A 25,000-nucleotide genomic window follows, 5' to 3' on the forward strand; every position below is an offset into this window, starting at 1 on the left:
AAAATGATGTGCATGCCTGTCCTGTGCTCTTTGCTGTCTTTTGCTTACTTCTAACAGGAGGGAAAATGAGAGCAGTAGTTTGTCTCATGATCTCAGTGTGATGTAAAGGAGCTTCCCTGAAAGGATGTTAGATCAAACACCACAGATTTGCCAGGAGATGTGGGCAAATCCTTATACAGTGAGATCTGAGTTTTTAAAATATCTTGTATGTATAGGCAGAACGTTTTATGTGTTGGAGATCGCAGGGCACCCAAGGAAGAAGGTCCGATGCCGGAGCTAGGAGTGAGGACTGGTGCACAGTTGGGACTGGGCTGGGGAGGCTGTGGTGGCACAGGTGGAAACCATGCCCCAGCCTGAGAAAAGTGGTGTCAGCTCTTACATTTTTAGGGAACAGTGGAAAAATACTGAGATTTATTCCAACATGTTGCTTTAGGGACTGTTTATCTCTTTTCATTTATGCATGTAACTGCCAGTGACAATGGACCCTTAAGGCCCCACTGGTCCTATCCTGCATTTATGATGTATGCCGTGTTCACACAGAGGCCCGTGATGGCTTTCCCACTCAGCTGCTGGGCTGGCTTCGTCCTGTCATTGAGCCTCTTTCCCTGCCCACGTATTTCTCTGTCCCTGCATCTCTGATGTGCCTAGGGTGAGAGCAGCTATGGCATGGCATTTCAAGAGACCCTCAAAAAGCAGCTGATAGGGAATAATTTTTTAAACACGACACCTCATTCCATCAGAAAGGGTATGTTGTTTACAGAGGGCCCAAGCCTTGTCCCCTTGAGATTAGCGGGGGTTTTGTCACTGAGTTTAACCGGAATGGGATGTGGTGCTGAGAGCCTCATGGTGAAGCCTTTGCAGCCTCAGGATTTTGGGAAAAGTTCCATTATTTAGAACAAGTCTATCCTCAAGCATTTTTTTCCCTTGCTGTGTATTAGATTTCCATCTGTAACGTGCAGAAATTCTTCTGGTCCCCACTTATCAATGGGATGAGAGATTGCTTTCTCCCTTCAATGTCTGCAGTTAGTTTCAAGGAGCGAGCTACGTAAGCATGTTTAAGAACGAACAAAAATTTTGCTCTTCCACCCCAGTTGTGTCTTGATAGTACTTTTATTTTACCATCCTCTTTCTGAAGGCCTTTGGAATTTCTTATTCTTCGGTGGTAGAGGTGTGCTGGGGGAACAGGCTTACCTGCTGAGCTGAGCACAACTGCACAGAGTGTTATTCCAGGAGGCTTTACCGTGATAAATTGGTCTGTAGGGGTTCAGGGTGCAGTTTTGAAAAGCCAGTGACTGTGTTAGGCACTGGTAGACTGGCCCAGTTTGACCTAAATGGAACTATCTTAATTTGTTTCCATGCAGCTTGCTGCCTGTACCTTTAAAATATCTGCTTTACATAGTCAGTGTCAAATGTGTTAGAATAATATTAGCACAGGTAAGTAAAATACCTTTTTATAAGGCTTTAAATCATTTCTGCTACAGTTTAATGTGTAAAGCTACAGATTTTCCCAATTTGTTCGTAAGGTTATGTATCACAGACCTTAAATCATTTTAGGTTTTAAACCTGAGGGGTTCACTCACAGTCATGAACTGGAAAGCAGATTGCAAGAGACATTGACATGCTGATCAATGACATGAAGCCTCCAAACAAATCAGTACAGGACTTTAAGAGATGAAGCCTTACTGTGTTCTGTCTGTCATCAGAATTTATAAAGCATCTTAGTGAAAGCCCCTTGAGAATCATTCCTAGAATTTTGCAAGTCATGAGCGTGTATGTAAAATCGGATTTTTTTTTTTTTTTTAAACACAAGTATCCTTGTAATAGCGTAGCAAAAATGTAGTCTACGATGTCAGCGTAGGAGTACTAAGAACCTGTTTAGTGAGATAACATCTTTTCGAAACTTAACAGTTTATTATCATCTTTGTTTCTATCTCTTGGCTTTCTTACATTGAATAAGCTGCAAGTAAACACTAAAAAGGTATATCTTGAGGTTTTAAGACGTCAACAACAGCAGAATTCCAGACAAACAAGCTGTCACTGTTTTTAGACACTGTGTAACTGAAAACGTTGGATGGGACCTATGTTTATATGCAGCAGTCCAGGAATTTGCTTTTTTGATGTGTCCAAATATTGTAACCTAAATTCACTTACTTGAATTCTAAAATGGTTTGGGTCTCTATAAATGGGACCTGAGTCCTATCTAGATATGAATTCATATTTGGGAAGACCAAATGTGATGACAAGAGGTTTTTTAACCATTTACAAAAGGCTTTTTTTTTTTTCTCTAGCCAACACTGTAGGTGCTTGGCTTGACTGCCCATTGGTTTGCTTCTTGTGTAGCTGGGTATACCCACGGGAAATGGGGTACCAGATCGGAATAATGGCTCGTACGTGCTCACCACCCATTAAGCTCAATACTGTAAAATATGTAATGAGAAGATAGGCTTTGCCTTTCGGGGTTTATAATTCAGGGATAAAACCAGAGACAATTGGCATGTAAAAGAAAACTAGGCATGAGGAGAAAGCAGAAAAGAAATGTGTTCCTACGCGTGAAAAACAGTGGTGATGGCAAACCAGATGTCTGCTGCTGAATTGTTGGCAGTTAACTGTGGAATTGTGAGTTATAAAGGAGGGGTTTGAAGCTTTTACTGGGGTGATTCTCCTATGTGAGGGAAGTTGTGCAAAATTATCACTTGGAAAACATTTTGAAGTGCGTGATAAAGACTGGGTATGTTTGGTGTGGTGGAGAAACCGAAGGAGTGAGAAGAGGAGGTGACATGGACAAAGTGGGACATTCTGTAGTAGTATTTTGCGTTAGACGTAATCGGGACAAGGTGGAGTCTGGAGAGATCTTAGAGGATACGTGGAAAGTGTTGTATTGGTATTGCACTAGTGGAGGGTTGTGCTGCTTAGTAGTGAACTCCTAATTTGCTGAATTATTTCATACTGTTTTCATCATCAATTGAAGTCCTCAAAATTGTTTATCCTTCAAGGCAATAAAAGGCATTGCCCAGCAGTGTGGCCCTGTTGGTGCTGGCCGATTTAAACCAAGTGCAGTAAAATGGCCAAACTCTTAGTTATTTCCCACAGAAATGAAGGATGCAGTTCTGTACACACTGACTACTGCAGCCCACCACTGGGGCTCTATGGAGAAGTCCCTGCTTCTCTGGGAGATCAGTGTTGGTAAGGTGAAGCCCTAAGGCTGTGGTGCTTGAAATGGGGTTTCAGAGCCAGTCTGCTGTATGAAATAGTTTGGTTGATGCAGATGTACAAAGTGTATTATTTTGAAGTGACCTTTAATTTCATTTGTTAGACATGCATAGGAATAAACATAGTTAGAATTCTCAGTCATAAATTCTTCAGATTATAGCTTCAGTTGAGTGAACTTTATTTTGCTCTAAGAATGCCCTTTGTTTTTGTTTCTATTTTGCTTACTAATGTAATGGCCCTACATTCACTACTGACAAATATCTTGGAAGTATTCTGGCTTGGCTTTTACTGCTGGCTCTTATCTCTTTTAAGTAGGGTTTATTAGATGAGATCATCTACAAAGGACTTATTTCTGTTATAAAATGGAATTAAAAAAAGAGTAAAAATACAATTAGTAGCTGTTCTTTCTTTACTCAGTTTGAAAGATTAGAATATCAATGTCAAAGAGAATAACTGGGTTTCTGGAATATGCTATGCAACTTTTGTTTTATCCTGTTTTGTCCTCTTTTGCTGCACTGTTTAGGGGAAAGGATCAGAAGAATTTCATTCTGTTCCTCAGCATTATCTTGAGGAGAGGTTTTTCCCCTCAAAACAATCCAGAACTGAAAGAACTTTTCAGTTCCCAAAATGAAATGACCACCAAACACGTACATTATGAAGGCTTAAAAAATAAAATACGTTAATCCCATTAATATTCTAATTCTCAATACTCTCTGCTGCTCTGTAGATTGTCTGCTTGAGGTGGCACTGTAATATTTTACATAAATGTCTGATTCAAACACTGAGGTTTGACATATTAAATTTCTCACAGGTTTTATTTTTACAGTTGCGACCTTCAGTACCTATCCTGTGTCTTTTAAGAATTTCCTCAGCCAGGGAACAGATTCATTGGTTTAAGAGTAACTGGTAAGAATACTTATATTGTTCTCATAACGTTTTCTTCTGCTTATGGATCTGTGGTTTTAGGGTTGTTTTTCCTTATTAAAAAAAAATACATAAAAATGAGGTACCTAAATTAGATTTAAAAATCTGTTCTCACATGTTTTTTTCACATCTTCAAAAATATTATGCTTATGTCTTTAGCAAAACTTTTTATTGTAGTTCTTTCAGGGTGTAATGAGCTACAAATAGATTTTTCAAGAAAAAAAATTGCTGGGTAAAATCATGAGCATTCATCTTACACAGTTGATATGTAATAATTGTGTTAGAGATGAATCATATTTTATTCCTTTATCAGCAGAATACTGTTTTTTTAAAAAATCCATGACACTCATGGTTAAATTCATTGTATCACTTTTTGTTGTGTTTTTTTTTTTTTTTTTCCCATAAGTTCAATAGAACATCTAATGCATATTATTAAGAACCATATTCTGTTGTATATTATCATGAGAAGAACACCCATGAAAATCAGTCGGTGGAGGGGTATCACACTGTATATGTGATTTTCCTCTGAGCTATTCCAGTGCAGTAGAATAAAAGCTTCTGTAAAGTCTGAGAAATCAGATGGGTGTGGAAATCGGTGTGAAATCAGAATTGGGTTATTTGGCCCTCGGTTTGAAATAAAAGTCTGCCTTCCTAGGAAATAACCAGTAATTAATTCTACATTCTACATGTGTTAATTGATTCTTAAATCAAAACTTCTGATAGCTTCTGCTCCAAAATCAAATTCATATGTTACTTCTTTATTATAATTGTTATACTGGATTGTCCACTCGTTTTTATATCTTGTGAATCAGTAGAAACTGTGTGATTCAGAGGAATTGTGCTGATTTATAGCTGATGTAAGTGAGAGGATATTCAGGCATATTAAAGCTTCAGTACTGCAAATGCATAAGCAGGTATTGAATTACTGATGCTAATGGGATTACTCACGTGAGTAAAGTTAAGTATAGACGTAAGTGTTTTCAGGATTGATGTCTGTACTTACAAATTTATATCATTTAAGAATATGGATCACAATTTTTAAAACTTAATAATTGAATGTGAGCTACTGGATTTTATTCTAGACAGTTGACTCAAAGAATTATAGTGACTTGATTCTAGAATAATTCCATCAACCTCAGAGAAGATATGTGGATTTTTAATGCTGTAAATAAGGATGTAGTTTGACCAATTCACTTTACTGAGCCCTACTCATATCAGGAAATACTTGCTAGAGTAAAGGAGGAGCACAGAACTGGACAATTAGTAATACAAATGGTTTCAATCAAATGGTTAAATAGCTTAGCAAAGACGTGTTTCGTTTTGTAATAGCATTTGGAATCCAAATAAAACCATCTGAGAGATGTGCTGTTTGTTGTGATGTTAATGCAGAAACCAGAAGTCTCTCAACACGTCTTCAGTTTCAGGGGGGTGTCATGGAAGCCATTATAGGTTAAAAAAAAAAAAAAACAAATAAAAAATTCCAAGCCCACAAACTTAAAATACGCATGGAGAAGCTCATACTCAGTTCTAATTAACAAAGCTTACCTTTCTCTTGACCATACCCTTACAGGTCATCATGTAAACTATTTAAATTGATAGTAATATTATGCACCACAAAATTAATTTTACATTGTATACAGTTTTTATCGTGACTTTATCTTGTTTCAAAAGTGCTTCCTTTCTGATTTTGTGGATATTACTGACTGGATTACTTTTATTTTGGTTTTTACACAACAGTTATATTAGAAATTTGCTGTTTTATTCTTACCTTCTTAGTAAAAATCCTTTTATCACACAATGGGTAATTTATATCCATTACCAGCCCTTTCAATCCTTTTCAGTGGTGCTGTCAGTGCCTTTGGCACAGTAATGATTAATGTGATCTAATAATAGTGTGCCATTATATTACCTTAGTAAAACATGTACCAACATCCTATTCAGATCTACCAAATTCATAGCTTCCTATAATATTTTTGTTGAAAGACAGGATTACTATTTTTCAAAGCTGAATTTTTTTTTTGCCTTTAACATATTTAATGAAATTCACAATTCTTTGCCATGGTAATCTTTGTGCATGCATTTGGGCTTGATGGGTGAATTTTATATCATTCTGCATTATTATGATTTGTTAGGAAAATTGTTTGACACGTAAAGAGAGATATGCATTACACTGTTTTGTTTTGTTAAGGGTGCATTTTAAGCATTCAGTACCTTCTGATTATTCTGCTGTATTTATCATAAGGGGTATATTTAGATTGTAGTATGCAAGAATAAGCATTTGGGCTGAAATGTGTCTGTCTTTTTCTGCATTCTAACCCAGATACCGCCACATGCTACAGAAGGCAAGCTCTATGCTCCTCTGCCCAGCAATACCAGTTTTGGTTACAGTTGCTTTGCTGGGGTGCTTTCTCTTTGGCATTTCCTTACTATTTTGCCAGTAAAAATGTGCAGAATGGTACCCAGCTGTGAGCTGGAAACTGGGATTATGCACTGCTGTGTCTGTGGTTTTCAATCCAAGGTACGTACATTCAAAATACAAATTCGTACATACCTACCCTGTACTTGAGGTTAAACCAGATATGGCATTGCTTGACCCCATACTCCAGTTGTCAGGTAGTACTAGTTCACTCCAGAAGCAGAGAAACCATTCAGAGGACACATTTTTGGTAACAAAAAATGTTGGTGCTTGTAAAAGTGTTGGAGTTGTGTATGTATGACTGCTTTCCAGTCATTCCAGTTGCGTACCCAATGCAGTGTGTGAATTTGCTGCTGCTCTTGCAGTGAGCACCGATTCCCCCAGTCCTCTGCAACAGGAGGGACTTCAGTCATGGCACTCTTTCCAGTCTTGGGTTCATCTATTTAATAATGTTCCTAATCAGCATGGCTAAAGAATGTGGATAACACTACATCTTTAAAAAGCATCTTAAATCTTCATCACCCAAAGATGTCATTATTGCAGTCAGGGAGTCACATACTTAACACTGTTTCAGTAAAACAAAATGAAACAGCATGTCCACATTTTAACTCTACTTTGTGATGTTCTGTTAAATACATACTCTTACTATTTCATCATAGCACAATAAATAATGAGTGAGAAAAATATTTTAATCTTGTCAATATTGGCAATGTCTAAAATCAAGGAAAGTGTGTGTATGCATTTATGTGGATTCCTTATTTGATTTAGGCTAAGCGATACAGCTGTAACTTGATTTGAAATATGCAATCAATGTAAACGAAGAAAAATATTTTGAATGCAGTGTATAAACTGTGTGGTTCTTTAGACATATTTTTGGGAAAAGAAAAAAAAGATGGTGATTGTCATACCATGTAACAATAATACTGCTACTGCAAATATATGCAGCAGCTTTATTTTCTGCCACGGTAAAGACAATCTTAAGCCTTGGTCATTTAAATCAAAGACATTCTCATCTCTTCCACATAGCTTATTCTTCATGACATAACAAGAAATGAAGGGGGTGGGGGAGGGGAGGGGAATAAAGCCTGAAATCTTGGTTTAACATTGTATTCAAAAGGTTTCAAGGAAGTTCAAAAGATGCTTCCCTGGTTTTAGTAATAATTATTTACAATACAGAGAAACCTTTTATAAAGAACTCTCCAAAATCAGTTTACTAATGGAGATACAATTTGTTAAAGCTCTAACAGAGCTAGACTGGTCTGGAATTAGAGATGCCTTAAGTTGCACTGTAAGTCGCTGGTCTGTCTGTTGTGCAGATTGCATTCTATCTTACTGCTTTATTACTCATGGATCCTGCAGTTGTACTAGTCAGGACCGAGCTGGAATATAAAATGATAGCTTCCTTTTTTTGGCTAAGAATAGAATGGTCAGTGAAATGTTTCTCCCTCATCTCTTTACATGCAACTCAAAATAGATGTAGTAGACTGCAGAATAGACTTTTCCATGATCAGAAGCATTTTCAGGGCCTCGTTTGTTGTTTCTTATGTTGTTCCTGTCAGTGTGAAATTATTATATGAAGTGCATGAGGCATGAGGTTCCTGAGGGTAGTTTTATGTCTTTTTCTTTGGTAAAGCAGGATTTGAAGTCGGTAAATTGGTCAGCGAATGGTTATTTCATCTGCAGATCTTTGCATCTTCATTCTGATGGGGTAGAGGCTCTTATGTGTCATCTCTGGGAGTATGGCTAGCTAGAGGAGGGAGAAGAGGATACTGATGCAGCTGCATAAGCTGTTAAACAGCACCATTACAGATCACTGCCCTTGTTTAGGTTCCTATTTGTATTGCTGTACTGTGATCCTTAACATACTTGGGTAAGTTAGGAAGTGGCTTCTTTTGTGTGACTCTGAAAGAAAGGCCTCCTAGTAAGCAGAGGAAGAAAAATTTAAAAATCTTGGCCTAATTCTTGGAAGATAGAGAAGCACAAGAAGGAAGTATTTTTGGCTTTTAAGGCTAATTTTATCTCTTGTGAGGCCATAAGGTCAATGAGTAGAAGTGGCGACTGGTAATTCTTGGGTTATACTACTAGCCACTGAATTACTGTGTGACTTTAGTAATGAAACATAAATGTTCTCTCTGTTCCCCAGTGGGCATAATACCATTTACCTGTCTCAAAAATGCTTTGTAATTTAATTAACACTTGGAGTGCTCTTTGAGATCCTTTGATAAAAGCAGGCAAAATGAGTCAATTGTTACAGAAATCCCAATTTATCCCCATTTAAAAAAAATTACACTTTGTCTTGACTTTTTCAAACCTCAAATAATGTTTGATAGGAGTTTTGGGCTTTGTTCTTACTGGTCCTTAGAGTCACTTATTCTTAGTGATTTGCATAGGCGCAGTGTAGGTATTACTTTTTTGTTCAACAGAGTATTTTGTTGGATCATAAATTACCAGTCCCTGTGCTGGGAATCTGTTTCTGAGAGAAGCATACATTTTCAGAGGAGAATTTGAGTTGTGCTAGGAAAGTTTTACATTATTCTTCAACATATACTCTTTATTGTTTTAGGGGAAAGATTTCTTAATTTTTAGTTGTGCTCTGGATGTAATAACTTGGTCTTTGTTTCAAGTATGCCAGTATCTTGCAGATAAATTACACATGACTGTACTATTGTAACTACAGCTATTCAACAATCACATATAATTACCACATCCTGTCATGGTCAGATCACTGACCAATGACCAAACCAAGTATTTCCTTTGTATAGACAATCCCTGTTTATAAGTAAGCACCGACCTACCTTTGGACAGACTCAAATATGTAATTTGTATATACAGTTCTGTTTTAATATATACTTTGTAAGCCAGCTGAGACGTACAGTTAAGCTGACTTCTTTTGCATTCTCATCTGACCTCCAGTAAAGAACTTTCATTAAGAAAAACAGGAACAGTTGCAACAAGCAAGCTGCAACTTTACCCCATCCGTACCTTTCATCTTCTTTTGGAAACAGCCAGATCTCTTTCTCTCTCTAAAATCATAAACCCCACCTCTTTGCTCCTGGATACCTAATTTGTTCTCACACTTTTTCCTTAGCAGCTCCATGCGTTCATGTGGGGTTCGCTGCCTACCTCTCAACTTTTTTTTTCAGAGACTATAGAAACAGCACACACCAACCTGGGTACAACTGGTCTCAAAGTAAGGCTCTTAGCAAAAGTCTACGTTCATACATATTCCCCCTTTTAAACTACTTTCTGCCACTATCTTATTTTAACTACTCAAAAGGAGTTTAAACACTCTCTTGGATAGGCAGATAATCTCAACAAGCATCCTACAGCTAGCAAAAATGTTGCACACCTGTTTGTACACAGCCTTGATGAAATATCTCAAAGTTATGCTAAGCAAGTCTGCCATTCCCTTCTGGTATTAAAAATGCCATTATCTTCAAGTTTGAAGTTGTACTATTTGTGTAATAGCACATAATAGCACCTACAAGGGAGTTTACATCTTTCTTATTCCTCCCTTCATCTCATCCAGCAGTTGTTTCAGAAGAACCCTTTTGGTCTTGCTTTCATAATTTAAATAGACAGCCTGATGCAGTTGTGACTGAAACTGAGGACTGTCTTTCAGCTTTTATGGAATTCTGGGAAGGCCGGAAGAGCTCAAGTGATCTGCCACTGCTTTTCAAATATTTTAGAGTAACACATGCTCCATTTAACAGAAATTGTTAATAATTTTTCTGACTCTACAGCTGACTTTCTTTCCTCCTCTATAAATTTTACTTTTACTGCATCTTATTTTTTACCGTATCATACCACAGAAGACTTGGAGGAAGGGTGGAGTGGGAGATGTCTGAAGTTCACACTTTTGCACACCTGTAGTGACACGTGACAGTGCTGGGTAGAAGTGCAAATGTGCAGTAGCAATATGGACATCTGTACCTGTGTAAAAGACTTCCTGAGAGTAGCTTGCTTTGAGAACAGGTGAAAGGGTGCAACTGTAATGCTCAGTCAAAAAGCAGTAAGCTTCTCTCCCTTTCTCCCTCTTCCTCTGCAATATTACATTTTTATCGAAAGTGTGACTGCATAAAAATAAAGCCCATCTTAACTCTCAATAGTGATCTCATTGCTTTGAATGGACATTGTCCTTTGAGCAAAACACTGGAGGAAAATTCTGATGTTCCTCTTCTTTCCTGTGGGTAACTGCATTGCATAGCTGACCAAATATGCCAAGACTATGGAAAAAGAGAAAATGGCAAGATGACTATTTCCCCAAAACAGTAAACACACATTGCAGCCTGGCTTCTTATTTGAGAATGCAAGATTTTACTTTTTGAATAACTACTGTATTTTAACAATAGGCATCAAGTGGTTGCTATGTGATACACAACAGTGTTTTTCATGAACTTTTGGCTGCTGAATAAGCCCAGCAAATATGGGTTCTTACCCTTTTAGTTTTCTGGGTCAATTCATTTTGCACAAAGGAGAGAATGATAATTTGAGTTGTAGGCAGAGAATGTTTTCTTCACATGGTAGGAAAGATGAAAGCTGGTTTTATTTGATTTCTTTTTAAATTAAAAATCATAATTCTTTACAGAGTTACAAATAATTATCTTATTACTAAAGATATCCTGTAAACTTGTTACGCAGTCTTTCTCTGTAAAATAATTGCTGATTGTCACTGCAAACTAAAAGTGGCGGAGAAGGAAGGTAAACATAGAAATATAAATATACGTGTAATGTGTAGGTGTGGAATTATTATTATTATTATTATTATTATTATTATTATTATTATTATTATTATTATTATTATTATTATTATTTAATAATTGTTCTCTCTCTCAGTTCTCAGCCCTTTCCTGTTTATGGGTCATAGAGGGACAGTGTCTATCAGATTTAGTTGGCTTCCTGATGGGACACCGCATTGAGGATGCTTTTATGTTCTTATCTCCTATTCTTCTGTTGTTGGAATCCCATGGAGCAGGATTTCTGAAAACTGTGGATTTGAAATCTGTGTGAAAGTGGGGGGTGGCATTGGATAATGCAGGGGAGGGACAGGTGAGGTGGCAGAAGAGCAGGCAGATGTCAACAGCTGGTGGGAACACCACTCTGATACATATGGTTAATGGCAGCTTGTGTGGGGGGAGGAGGAGGACTCCAGAAGTAGGGATGAAGGGGGTTTGGGATATGTGGAGGAAGGGCATTCAAGTTATGCAAGGGAAGGGAGAGAAATTATGTCTGACTGCACAAATGTATATGAGAATGTGTAACTATCTCTAAGTTTCTCAATGCTAAAGATTTCATTTAATTTTATTTGGCTTCTGGAATAAGTATACTCACAGGCACTTATTCAGGAAGGCTTTGGGGCAGGAAGAAGGGTGCTTAGCTGGGAGGAGAGTGAAAGTTGGAAGAGTGCTGTTGAGAAAAGATCCACTGTATTGCAAGACAAAGAGTTTTGGGCAGGGTGAGCAAGGAGTTCTAGGTTAAGGATTCAAGGGCTGCTAAGATCGGGTGGGCAGAAGGTTATTGTGCTCTTCTGCTAGGTGTTTCTAAGCCAAGGCCTATCCTATCCTGCATCAGATATGTAGGAGCCCTTGTTTAGTCTTGATCAAATTAACAGAGAACATCATCTATGTGGCGAATTCAACAAGGCTTTGAAGTGTGGTTGGACGAACCGTTGATGTACTGCTTGCCACTGATGGTGTTATACTGGATTTGGTTACTTCAAGGAAAGTACAGTTGTAATTACTCTTCCTTTTTCTGGCTGTGTATGACAGCAGCCATCAGTGCTCACCCATACATTGAAGTGCCACAATGAGATGTGTTTCGAAATGAGAAAGATGTACAAATTTCACCCAAGTATTCTGGTTATTCATTCTTCAAGGGTCTTTTCTTAACCCCTCTCTATGCTGTCAAAATGCAGCTCTAGAGCAAGCTCCAGAAAGGCTCAGTTTCATGGCATCTTTCCTTTAATCTGGACATAACTTCACTGAATTATCACAGTGGCTGTACTCCTTCATTTAGGTAATTTACATAATTCCATTAGATTGAATAAATTTACACTAATTTGTACCAAGTACTTCTGCTGAGAAGGTTAGTGTTGGTTGTTACTGCTTCGGGTTTTTTTTGGACGTAGTCAAGCTATTTCTGTATATAGTTATTGTGGCAAAACCATGTATCTTTGTTAGCCAGCAAAGTGTGATTGTTTCACTTTTCTTAAAGAATTTTCTTACAAAGAAAAATTAAGAAAGTTATAGTATATCTCACATCACTGTGTCCTAACAATCTTCAGAAAATTCTCTCCTTCTCTTGCTGTTTCCTCAGTTGCCTTTAAAAGTACCTACTGCCTCTTTTTGGTTAGGTTCATTCCAAATCCACTTCTGAGGGACATACCTTCTTCACTTTGGTATCAGGCACTACAAAACACACACACACACAAACACCCTCCCCCCCGCCCCAGATGATAACAGGGATTGCTTGCTCAAATACAAAGAAAAGTTCTTTCATGGATGACTTTCTTTTTTTTTTTTTTCTTAGACGTTCCATGTAAAGCATTTATCATTGGGATAATTTTCCCTCTCAAAGTCATATCAGACACAAAGCTGTCTTCAGGGCTATTTCTTCTAGTTCACTGGACAGCTGTTCTGCCTGAAAAGAAAGAAAAGATCATATATCAGTCAAAGACTTCAGGAAAATCTTTATGTTCTTTAACTAATAGGAAAATCCTAACTGCGAGTTCTTGATCTTCTGACTTCTGCTTTTTCAGTTTGGAGAAGTGCATCGATATATTTTGCAAGACTATCTGTTGTTTTTTTTAAATGTTTCTTTTGTGTGTCCTCTTGATGCTGGGAGGGTGTTACAAACTCATCTTCACTGGTGACAGCCACATCATAAGCAAACAGTTTTTGTACCCCTGTGATTTGACTGATCCTCTTCTGAATATCACTATGGGCAGAAATTAGTGCTACTTGGCAGAAGCAAGGTTCTCATCTTTGCTCTGCTAGTGCTGAACTAGTGATTTCCAGTGGAAAAAGACTGAAGTGCTGACGGATGTGCCCAAGCTGCAGCCTTCTTAACTGGTACAGATGTCTGGATTTACTCATCATTCTGTTTCTGTAACTCCATTACACTGAAATAACTAACAGGTAATAAATTAATTTTTTGTTAATTAATTTATTACTAATTATGCATTTACTCTAGTCTGTGATGCTAATTTAAAGAAGATTCAAAGTACGTTAAAAATTCCTTGCCTTTAAAAAATATATTCAGAATACTTTATACAAGTTACTAAATGATGTATATATAGAGTAACAGAATTGAGTTTAGCATGTGTCCTTTCATCTATAAGTGTGGGGTGAAACACGTAAGTTATCTTGGTTGCTACCATTTCGGCCTAGCAGCGATCACCTTCCAGAATGGAAACGACATCCCTGATAGAGGGTTTTCTGGCCTCTTGACAGTGTGTGTTGAGTGTCAGAGTATGTTTGCACAGCGCAGAGCAGCGCTGTGCAGGTGAACTGGAACCAGACTGAAGGCTGACTTGGAAACACGGTAGTGCAAGGGAGCTATTATGCTAACTTGGACTTTTTTGCACAAGGTGGGGGGGTGTGTGTGAAAAAAAGACTAAGAGAAGATTTTTATATCCACCTCTTGGTGGTCTTCCAAGACACGGTTATCAGTCTGTTACGTGTTCGTGCCATGATAGTGTTGATGGTCTCTTCAGACTCCAGTCAATGCTACGTGGGGCTCAGCAATATAGCGATAGGCAGTGTTCTGATGTATTTTGCTGAAAGAGATCCTCCGTTCTCTAAGTTGGCAGACCTTGCCTTTGGTAAGGCTTTGCAAGGGCTACCTGGCCTGGATTACTTTATGTAGGATTGCAAGCAAAACTAAGGTACAACACAGGTAATTATGCAGTGAAAAAGGGATATGAGATAGGAAAGATGTGGCAGCATAATTGCAGTAAATTCTTGTATTTACACAGACTTAAAGTTGTCCTGATCCAAAATTTCCTGAAGCAAATGAATTTATTGATTTTTAGCAGATCTTGTATCATATCACTTGCCATATTGGATCAGAATATTGGGCCATCAGATGCCATTGATTGTGACCAGAAGCAGAAGATTTAGAGGAAGAGGCAGGAAAACTGTGATCAGTCATTGTAGAATAAGCTCTCCTTAAGGATGTTGTAATTAGAAGCAGGACACATAGCCAGTGTGTACAGCATGATAGTTCCAAATGAAGGGAAAACAATGGGGATGATTTAATTCTCTTTTGCTTTGAAATAAAAAAAGATCAGTTTTATTTAATCAATAGGCTCTAGGGGTTGATGTATGGATGAAAACTTACAATCAGTGGAATAATATTTCTGGTTAAGCACTTCTCATCAGGAACTTGTTTGACCTGTGAGCTGCTTCATTTTTTAAACTTAGATGTCTCTATAATAGAACTTCTAAAGATTGTTGCAGTGCAGCATGGGGAGTGTGTGTGTGTTTTAATATGGATGCATATTGTAGGAAAGGAGATAAACCTTCTTCTTTGTACACAGACACATACATGATTTATCAAACATATTGTATTACTCTGTCTTTACAGTAAAGCATACAGTGGATGTGAATTACTCTATCTGTGTAGGATTAGAAACTCTGATGTTCTGTCTTGTATTCAAGAGGAGGATTACTCTGCAGATAACGTACAGATAATTTACTTTTAGTGAGGCATTGCAGCTTAAGGACAGCAAAATCAACTTTCTTGAGGTAAACGGAATAGGAATTGGTGTGGAACAATATAGCATAGTTGACCACTCAGGAATTTCAAGATGACATCAGAAATATATCATTGTGTATTTATTGAACAGTTATATCTTCTGTCATCCCAAAATGACTTTTTGATTTAAAAAAAATAATCTGTTGTAAGTGCTGAGTACCTTGAAATTCACCAATTTTATTGCATGTATGATTGGCAGCATTAAATGCCAACAGCTCATTTAAATATGAAACATCTGTACATTATTATTTAGGGATTTTTCATCTGTTGATTTTAGAAATGAGGATTTTATGAGTCCTTGCATGCATAGTTGTGTATTACTTATACACAAAAGCAATCTGTAATGAGAGAATAGTTCTAAAATATACTGTATATGGTTTTGTGATTAAGGTAAGAAATGCACAGCATATAAAGAAATACAATATGCATTGCATTTGATTTTAGGTGTGGCAGCAGCAATTATGATTTCGTAACAGTGGGAGTAACATGACAGTTCAAAAGCGCAGTGAGATGATTATGGTTTTTTTACACACAGCAATGTAAATTCTTAAAATAACAATGTAATTTTTACATTTCTCACTGGATATCAGGATAATCCAATTTAGAACAATTTATTCTCAACTGGTATGGTAAGAATAGATGTATCGTTCTGGTGCATGGTATAATGCGTTAATTTTTATGAGTGAGTTATGAAGATGTACAACTCAGGACCTAGGATAAACATCATATTCCTTAATTAATCCATTACGCTATGGCACATATGTGCCGCTTTTATTACCCTAAAATGAAAAATGGTGGGGTGGGGGGAAAGCTGCTTTTTTTTCTGTATTAGAAAACCTTTATTCTAAAATCACAAAGATGTAAAATCTAATACACCAAACAGTATTAATGAGTTAGACATCTAAATTCCTTGAAGACTTGTAAGATAAAGAGCCATCATCTTCTGGGTAATCACATTCAAATACATTCTTTAGCTCAAATGTTTCAAAGCTTATGGATGAAGTTCCTTCGTGTTTAAATGAATCCAGACCACTTAAATTGCAGCTAGAGAATGAAGGTGAATCTGATTGAGCAACAATATAGGAACAGTACTGGAAAATGAATGAAGGAAAAAAAGTATCTGCCCCTTTAATATCTCAAAATGCAATATTTTAGATGCATATAGTTTTTGAAGCCACCCATACAGATCTACAATGAACGCTTTTCTCTTAGGGGAGAGTGTTATATCTTTCAGCCAAGATTCTCTCATCTACCCCATTATGGGTCCCTAGCAAATACGGTGTACTTGTTTAAAGGATAGGAAACTCGTAATTTCTAGAGGGAGGATGGCAAAATGTCCACTTCTGCTTGACCCCACTAGCCTGAGCTTAAGAAGTCGGTCCCTTTAGTTCTGAGTGTGTGTGGGTGTCACATTTTAACTTCAGAGTTTTATTTACAGATGGGGATGAATATTAGTCTTGTAATTATAAATATTTTACATTTGCAGTAAAGGATTTACAAGAACTTTCGTCATTTGTTGATTAAACCTCGCCACACTCTGGCCAGCTAGGTAAGTTGTATTAGCTCTGCAGGTCAGAGTAACTGTGGTTTGGGAAGGTGGGGTGATTTTCTTAACATCTGTCACTGGCAGAGCTGTCTGGGGCACATCTTGGAACAGACTCCAGATCTCCCTTACTTTCTGGTCTACAACTTCTCTTCAATATGATGTATCTATTTGATTATCTAACATGGGAACTGTTTTTCCAAAACACGGTATTTAATCTCGTATTTATGTACTAGAGCTGGGTGCTGAAACAATTACTTTCAGCTTGACTACTAACCCGTATCAGAATTTCTTCATATCAAACCTATAAGTTTATGAATGTGTGTTTTGTGTGCCCGAGACCAAATGATCTTTAAGATATCTATGTGAATACCTTTTAATGTAATTTTACAGTGTTAAGGCTATCTGTCACTTACAAATGTGATGCTAAAAGAATTTAGTATTTGTCATTTTAAAATTAAATAAAAACAGACATAAAACAACATAAGCCAAAACACTATTAATGAAAAAAATCAAATTAGAGATTATTATGCATTGAAGATATTAAATTTAAAATAAATTAGCACAATACAAAGAAATATGTTTTTCTGCTATCTCAGCATTAGAAGAATAGCACTGCTTTTCTCCATATGTCTGTGTCACCAGGTTGTTATTTCTTTTGTTTAGTCATATAATAGAATGTGTTGAGACATATTATCCTCAACTTGTGTAACAGCCTACAAATACTGATTGCAGTTTGAGCTTGTTATGGAAAAGTATTGCCCTGTGGATTGAGAAAATGACCAACAGCGGACTATAATCTATGAAGCTGAGAGTAAAATTGCCAACTAGAGGTCATTTTTCAAACCAAGGGGCAATAGTTTTCTACTATAAACTGAATATTACAGTCAGTATATGTTTTATTAAACCATTTCAGAAACTTGGGAGCAGTTTCATTTAAACTTCTTGCTTGATGTGGCTCAGAGAACAGGCCCAGGGCAGATTACAAAAGAGGCCTGGCATAGTCTCTATAATAAATATTCTGTATACTCAGTAATTATGAAGGCTTTAGGGCCTTAATGGTGAATGGCCATATCCTGCACCATTCTGCATCCTTAGCAGCAATTGAAGTCATTAAGATTTGTGTATAAAAATCAGTGCAGGCTGCTGGTTCTCACTGTAATACTATGACAAACTAGGGCCAAACTATATAGAAAAGCCAGTTATGGCTATTACAGTCTAAAATATTAAAAGGAAAACGCCTTTTCCCTTCTCCATACCCTTTAATTTTTTTCTTTTCTTACTGAAATATGTAGACAATGGATCTCTTTATTGGCACTCATATGGGGGTGACTGCCTAGTGCTTAGACAATAAGAGGATTTCCATTCTGGAGTAACAGAAATAACAACAATAACGTTCATGGACAAAGTGAAGCCTTAATCCTCGTCCTTTAACACACCTTGTGTATCCATAAAGAGTTCTGTCATCCTGTGCCTGGGGAACAGAGGTGCTTTCTGCAGCCATTGCTCTGAGTGACTTTTACTGTTAGTCAGTACAAAATCCTTGGTGGACTTCAGGTTTTAGAAAGAGTGATAAGGAGTTATAGCCTCTCTGCAAAACAGGGCGTCAAAGAAAAATGAGAAACACAGTAGTAGTTTGGACAGAAGGGAACCAAATAAAATCTTTCACCTTTTCCTTGAGAATATCTGATGGAAGTGTTTTGTTTAGAGCTCCTTAAGGGACTTCTCCTTAGATGCTTCTGCAAGCTTTGCTGTTAACTTGTTGTCTACCTTGCAGGATTTCTAATTTCCCATTTTGGGGCAAAACTCACAGTTGTCTCCTGGTTTTGTGGCATAAGCATGTCACAGTCCAATGCTACTATGTTGTCAACAGTAAACATATTTAAGTTCTTGTGTGCCTAAGTTGCAAGTTCACTTGTCACAATTATGCACATAAATTGTGCATTCATATAACCACAATTAGAAATTTCTGTCTGCACTTGACAGATTATTGCATAGTTACAGCTGTAGCATGATCAGATTAGGTGCAAAATTTGTTTTTGCACTTTGCGTTTTTAAAAAACAGACCTTACATCCATGTGTGTGTATATATTATACAGACACAGACATAATTTTCTAATGGTCATAATTTTAAATGTCTACATAGAACTTCATCACCTTGCTAAGGGTAATAGATTAGAATAATAAAAATAGGAGCAGCAAAAAACCTGTTACACATCTAGTCGATCTTGACATTACAGGATTGTTCCCTACAGGGTATTTGTTAATACTTTGTCCAGAGCAGGTTTAAATGTCCCAAGCAGTGAAGTTCTCACTAAAGTTTCACAGATATAATTCAAAGGATATTTTTCTGACAGTTTATCTTAAATTGATCAGTATACCCTGTTATGTTGGTCATAACTTCAGGGACCTGTCCTGTGTGTATCTCCTTCGTGCTTCCATGCTTCTAAATATTTGCAGAAAGTCGCCATAAATTACCTTGGTATTGACCGTGCCCTTTTCTGTCATCAACCTAACACTGTGTCATTGGGTAGATTGTGAGGGTTTTTTTCCCACAAAACTCTCTTGTAGATCAAAAGACTGGGCCAAATGAAGATGATACTATCAATTTAGTGTTGCATATACTGCATAATATATACACATGCTCTCTATATGATTATGTATCTAGTCTGTGGTCATTTCTAGGAATATGTTGTTTGGAGGTCTGTCAGATTGTATTGGGCACTGTACAAACATATAATTAATCTCATTTTTAGCAATGCTTAGCTCCAAGCTGAGGGTGTAGAAATACAGGATTATTACTTTCTAGAACATTTTTATTATGCACTCTCTATTTTGATTGACAACTATTAGTATTTTAAGATGACAGAACTAAACCTTATGCTGCCAGATAGCATCAAATATAATGTATGCTAAGTAAACATAAGCATGTGAGCAGGATAATATTTATTGCATTGTTACATAGCAGTGTGGTAAGAGACTAGAGAGAGAATTATTCTTCAGGAAGGATATTTGATATTTTACGCTCTTTAGAAATATGAACATGGGACTGAACTTTGCACCCAGTTTCCTCAGGGTGGTATGCGGCTTTATCGTCTATTCTGGCTGGGTTGTTCTCGAAAGCTACCATTCTTCATCTTCTTCCTTTCTCTCAAATTGCCTGTGTAGGTGAGGAGTGGTAGATGATCTTTCCAAGATGAATTTTATAAATCTCTTGCTTTACCATTTGATGGTTTGCCTTGCAGCTCCACCTGAAATTTGTATTGAACCCTTCATATGCATTCCTTTTCTCAGACAGCTTCACTGTCCAAGTAGATGAAAAGTGTTGTGCAATAGGAGATTCATGAGAAGAAGGATGGAGCCACTGTGACCAAGTCAGGTTGCAGATTTTCATTTGGCAAAAAATCAATAATAATTTTACATGAGTAAATAATAATTTTGTCTCCAGAACAAAAGGAATAGTTACTATGAAGTATGTGCAAATTTCCCATGTATTTCTAGTGAATACTTAATATAAAGCCATTAGAGGCGGTGCAAGAATTATATAGCTTTTAAAAACCGGTGAATAAAGAAACTCCCGTTTTCATGACACAATTCACCCACCTAAAATTACATATGGAATTCAACTTAGAGGGAAGAATCTGGAATGTTCAGAAGCTGGTTCAGAAGGTTGTGCTTGAGTCTGCGTGCATCAACTGCCATTCTGGAGCCAGGCCTGACTTTAGAATGGAACAGCAGAGATGTGTTCTGAAAAAATGTATAAACAATACAAACTAAGTTAATGAAGATGTGAATTCTTGTGCTGTGTGAACAAGTAAATCAAAAGATAAAATTGGCATTAATCAAAAAGCAGGGAGACTTTGGGCTCTATTTTTTTTAAATAAATTAATTTCAGCTCTCACCCTTTTCAGCAAAAAAGTACTCGGCTTAGTGTTGCAGAAAGTTTGTCAGGCACAGAATATATTGGGCAGAAGTACTTGGTTCAGTTTCTGTTATGAAAGGATAAAGCTGTGTTAATCTGGTGTTCTGCTTGTGCTCATTTTCCCTAATTTAGACCTAGCTTGACTATTTCAATGAAGTACCATGTGTTACCTATCTTAGTGGAAGAAATTCTAAAAAGCAACTCTTGAAATCATTCTCAGTTCAGGGTTTTTTAAACACATGACCAAGATTTACTGCTTGTGTCCTCTGTACAGCATCAACATAAGTAGCTGTAAAATCACAAGGTAGTATCACTAGGCAGTTGGTTTTGGCAAACATGGGCTAACTGGAGAAGAGAAGAAGAATCAGTGGGATTGATATATTTCACCATTATTTACTCTCTTGGGTAAATTGCTTTTTCCAGTCATTGAGACAAAAACTATCCCAAGTGTGGGGTGTTTTTATTTTTCCCTGAGCATGCCTTTACATACAGCACCTGACTCATAATGGGGCTGTTAGGCAGCACTTTTAAACAGTTGCACTTTTTAGCTGCAATTAGAATGTCTTTAAACAAAATTACATTTAAAAAACCCACCTGATCACATAGCATTTATTATGAACAGTCTGGTCAAGTTCAGCATTCATTCCTTAAATATAGTACATCATACTTTATTATTGGAAAATTCACTTTTGGATTATAACTTCTCTCTTAAGTGGTTGACTGCTGCAGCATTTATCCAGTGCACCTTTTGCATTTGCTTCAGCTTTTCATTCTTTGAAAGTGTTTTTCCTACTGACTTGTGCTTGGCATCAGGCTGATGCCATTAAAAAAAATACCAGTCTTAAAATGCTTATTATGAATCTTGATTGGTGGGAGCACTGAAGGTGCTTGTGGAAGTACAATTTGTGAATAGTAGTTCTTGTCGATCAAGACAATGTGCCATTGTGTCTGACATACTTGTAAATTGTTATCAATCCTGTTACCAATTTCTGTCTAATCCCTTCTTGTCCATCTGTGATGCTCATGGTTCATCTCTTTTGGGTATTAATATTCACGTTTCAGAATGATACATCTAATGACCAGTCTCACTTTGAGAGCACAGTGCCACATTGTGATTGAATGAAGTGTCACGATGTCTTAGGTAAATACGCCAGTCGGCATGAGAGGAGAAAAAAACTTCATATGTCAGGAAGGAAAATGGAGAGGAAAAGCTGTGATGCATGATTACTGTTGAAAATGGATGCACCACCGAGCGGAGTATAAATGAAGAAATGTGCCATCTGCATCATGTTTGTAGTTAGAGTGAGGGTGGTTATATGGGGGGTTGGGATTCTATCAAACACCTTTCAGGTAACCTTTCTGGATTTTGCAGCCACGGTTCCTGTAAACTCCTCTAGTGTAGTCCAGTAGGCTGCCCAGTGTAAATCGTAATGCTTTGTTCTGAGATTCAGGAAGAATTGCATCAGATGTTACTCAAAAGGACCTCAACTATAGTCTTAGATCATCAGGGTCAGGATTTCAATGCCCGTACTGTTTCCACTTGAGCATCTTCTTTGTCTCCTGTAACTTAAATCCCATCCTCAAATGCCTGTTTAGGAATGGCATTGATATTCGATGGGAGCTGCGAATGCATCAGAGATCAGATGAAAAATATGTATATAATGTATCTGTGTATTGTATGTGGCAGCTAGGCATAGTAATGGAGTAATGCTTTAATATATACACTATTTTATTATACAGTCAAGTGGAAAAAAGTGGATGTTTCTATTTATCAGTTGTTTTTTTTTTTTGTCTTGGGTGTTTCTGTCTTTGACTGATACAACTATTTTGGAATCTAAACATATCTCCACAATACTGTTGTGTCTTTGTTCTGGATTTCTTTCATCTTAACTTATCAACACAGTATATGAGCCATTTTATTGTACAGTGTGATCATCATCCTAGTGTGTATTTGCTCATTAATGTCAGGTTAAGATCTAAAGAAATATGAAAGTAGGAGTGAATTTTTTTTTTTGTTTGTACTAATTTTTTTATACTAATAATGATGGAAAGAGGAGAACTACAGTACTGTGGCTTTGGGGGTAAAACTGTATACACATTTTCCCACAAGTACTATACTGCTTTGAGTCTTGGGTTGGCTTAAATATTAGTTCTCAAACATGACCGTAAAACAAAAACTTGGAGCAAGTTTCTCTTTGTAGTGGGGAATAACTGTTTTGGTATTTATTGAAATAATTGAAATATTCTAATGAAATATCCCTTAAAAACAAATGTATATGAAACTCACATTCTAATCTTTGTGTTCTTTCACTGAATGGATTTCTTTTTCCACCGGTGTCCACTGCATAAATCTATGAACAGTTGGTAAGGTCTGTTTTTTATATACCTGATATACATAGTGAAGAAGATCTGAAAAGAAAAATACCAATGAAAAAAGACCTAATACATTTTTTTAAACTGTTTTTGGTTGTTAACAGGACATGCCTTTGTTTTGTTTTCTTTTGTTTTTCTCCCACAAAGTTACCCTAGAAGTGTTTTGAGGCAGTTTTTGTCTTTTTTTAGAAAACACAGAAAATGAAATTAAAACAACTTTTTGGTTTTCAACTAAAAACTGAAATTTTCCTTGAAGGGTGCAGACAGAAGAAGGGGAGAGGGATGCATGAGTGGGTCAGGGAGAACACAATTTTCACATTAGGGTTTGGATGTTTGGTCTAACTTAAGGTGTTGAAAATTCTCACAGTTGGAGCCCACGCCTTCCCACTAACTAAACAGGAGCAGAACTGTATTAATCTTGGTCATATGCAGCAAAAAATGTCCAAGTAACAGTGTCAGCACAGGGTGAGTGATTTGAGGATCATTAGGATACGAGTGAGGCTAACCCACAGTAGGTCCTACGGGGAGCAACGGGGCACTGATCCTTCTGCTGAGAACGTGGGTCAGAGGATGTTTCCCAGCTGAGAAAAACCCTGAAGCACAGGGGGAACTCAATGCGTGCGAGTAGTTTCAGGAAGATCAGTTGCATGCTGAAGGTGTTGGACCAGTTTTGTTCAGAGCTGCTCTATTTTTTTTTTTTTAATTGCCACCCTCCCACCCCCACTCCTTCAGCTTAACCATCCAGCCATTTACACTGCTTATTTTTATTCAAGATTGTTCTTTCCTTTTGTGGGAACAGATTACCACCCACAAACTCACAAAAAAGAATAGTTAAGCATGTTTTGTCCTGAAAATTTTTAAATTTGATTGACATGATTTCTAACATTTTCTGAAGTTTTCAGGGGAAACTATTAAAATGTTTTGATGGAATTGAAATGCCTAGTTTACATTCAGTGTTTTTAGATCGTTATGCTATATTGTAGAACAGCATATTAAAACATAAATGACAGAATTTAAGGATAGTGTTTTGACTTTTCAAAGATAAACATTTTCGTATTGCAATGTCAGTTTTGGCCTGTTTTGGGTTGGTTTTCTGGAGAAAGTTTAATTTTTAACAGATCTACCTATGTTAATGAGTTTAGCAGCTATGGCTCTTTCATTTCCATCCTTCCTGAGAATCATCATGTCTGCCTCTACTTGTTGCTTTTTATGATTTTTAGGAGCTGTCAGTTTTCATTCCCCATCAGACTCTCCCCAGTAGCAGGAGGAAGAGAGGTCTTGTTTCTTTTTACTTCATTCAGAATATGAGACACAAAGAAGCCCACAGTCTATTACTGAGCTGGGTTTATTGCAGTAAGTTGTCATTGTAGGGCACATTCTTCCCAACATCTTGAAGCTTTTAAGCAAGTCTTTTCTCTTATTCGAAAACTGACACAGTTTGGCTTCTGTTTGTGAAGGAGTCACAGTCCTGCAACACTGATTTGTATTTTCCTAACCTTATTCTAGTGTGCTTTCAATAACATAGCAATCTCATCTGAAACCTTGCGGCTTTATTTACAACATCAAGCTACTGTGTTTTTTTTTTTTTGGTTTTTTGTTTTTTTTTTTTTTTTTTTAAAACTCCAAACTATACCTCTCAGTAAATGAAGACCCATATTTAAGCCAACTTTAGCAGTAGGCGGTGCTTTTAATTTGTGTAAAACTCGTGTCTGAAAAGCTCCAGAAAAGTATAAGAAAAGGAGATCTAAGGAAAGTTTTTTATTTTTGTACTATCCTGTTTACGTGTATATTTTAAGTTCAGTTTATAATAATATTATTAGTTATAATAATAAAATGTGTTAAGACTTCCTGGATT

General features: G+C 36.9%; 1 protein-coding gene across 4 annotated transcripts in view; it reads left to right on the plus strand.

Moving 5' to 3' along the window:
- Positions 1 to 25,000, plus strand: part of ZNF536 (zinc finger protein 536) — a 352,630-nt gene that overhangs the window by 51,199 nt on the left and 276,431 nt on the right. Inside the window, exons 2-3 of one of the 4 annotated variants that reach the window (XM_032987164.2) lie at positions 4,022 to 4,116; positions 16,794 to 16,856. The exons of 1 other annotated variant lie outside the window; for it this stretch is intronic. The gene's annotated coding sequence lies outside the window, so the exon portion shown is untranslated. The remainder of the gene's footprint in view (positions 1 to 4,021; positions 4,117 to 16,793; positions 16,857 to 25,000) is intronic. 2 more of the 4 variants (XM_032987165.2, XM_032987166.2) reach the window with 2 other exon arrangements.

Source organism: Tyto alba, unplaced genomic scaffold, assembly GCF_018691265.1.
Source record: "Tyto alba isolate M040663 unplaced genomic scaffold, T.alba_DEE_v4.0 Super-Scaffold_26, whole genome shotgun sequence".
Taxonomy (NCBI): Eukaryota; Metazoa; Chordata; class Aves; order Strigiformes; family Tytonidae; genus Tyto; species Tyto alba.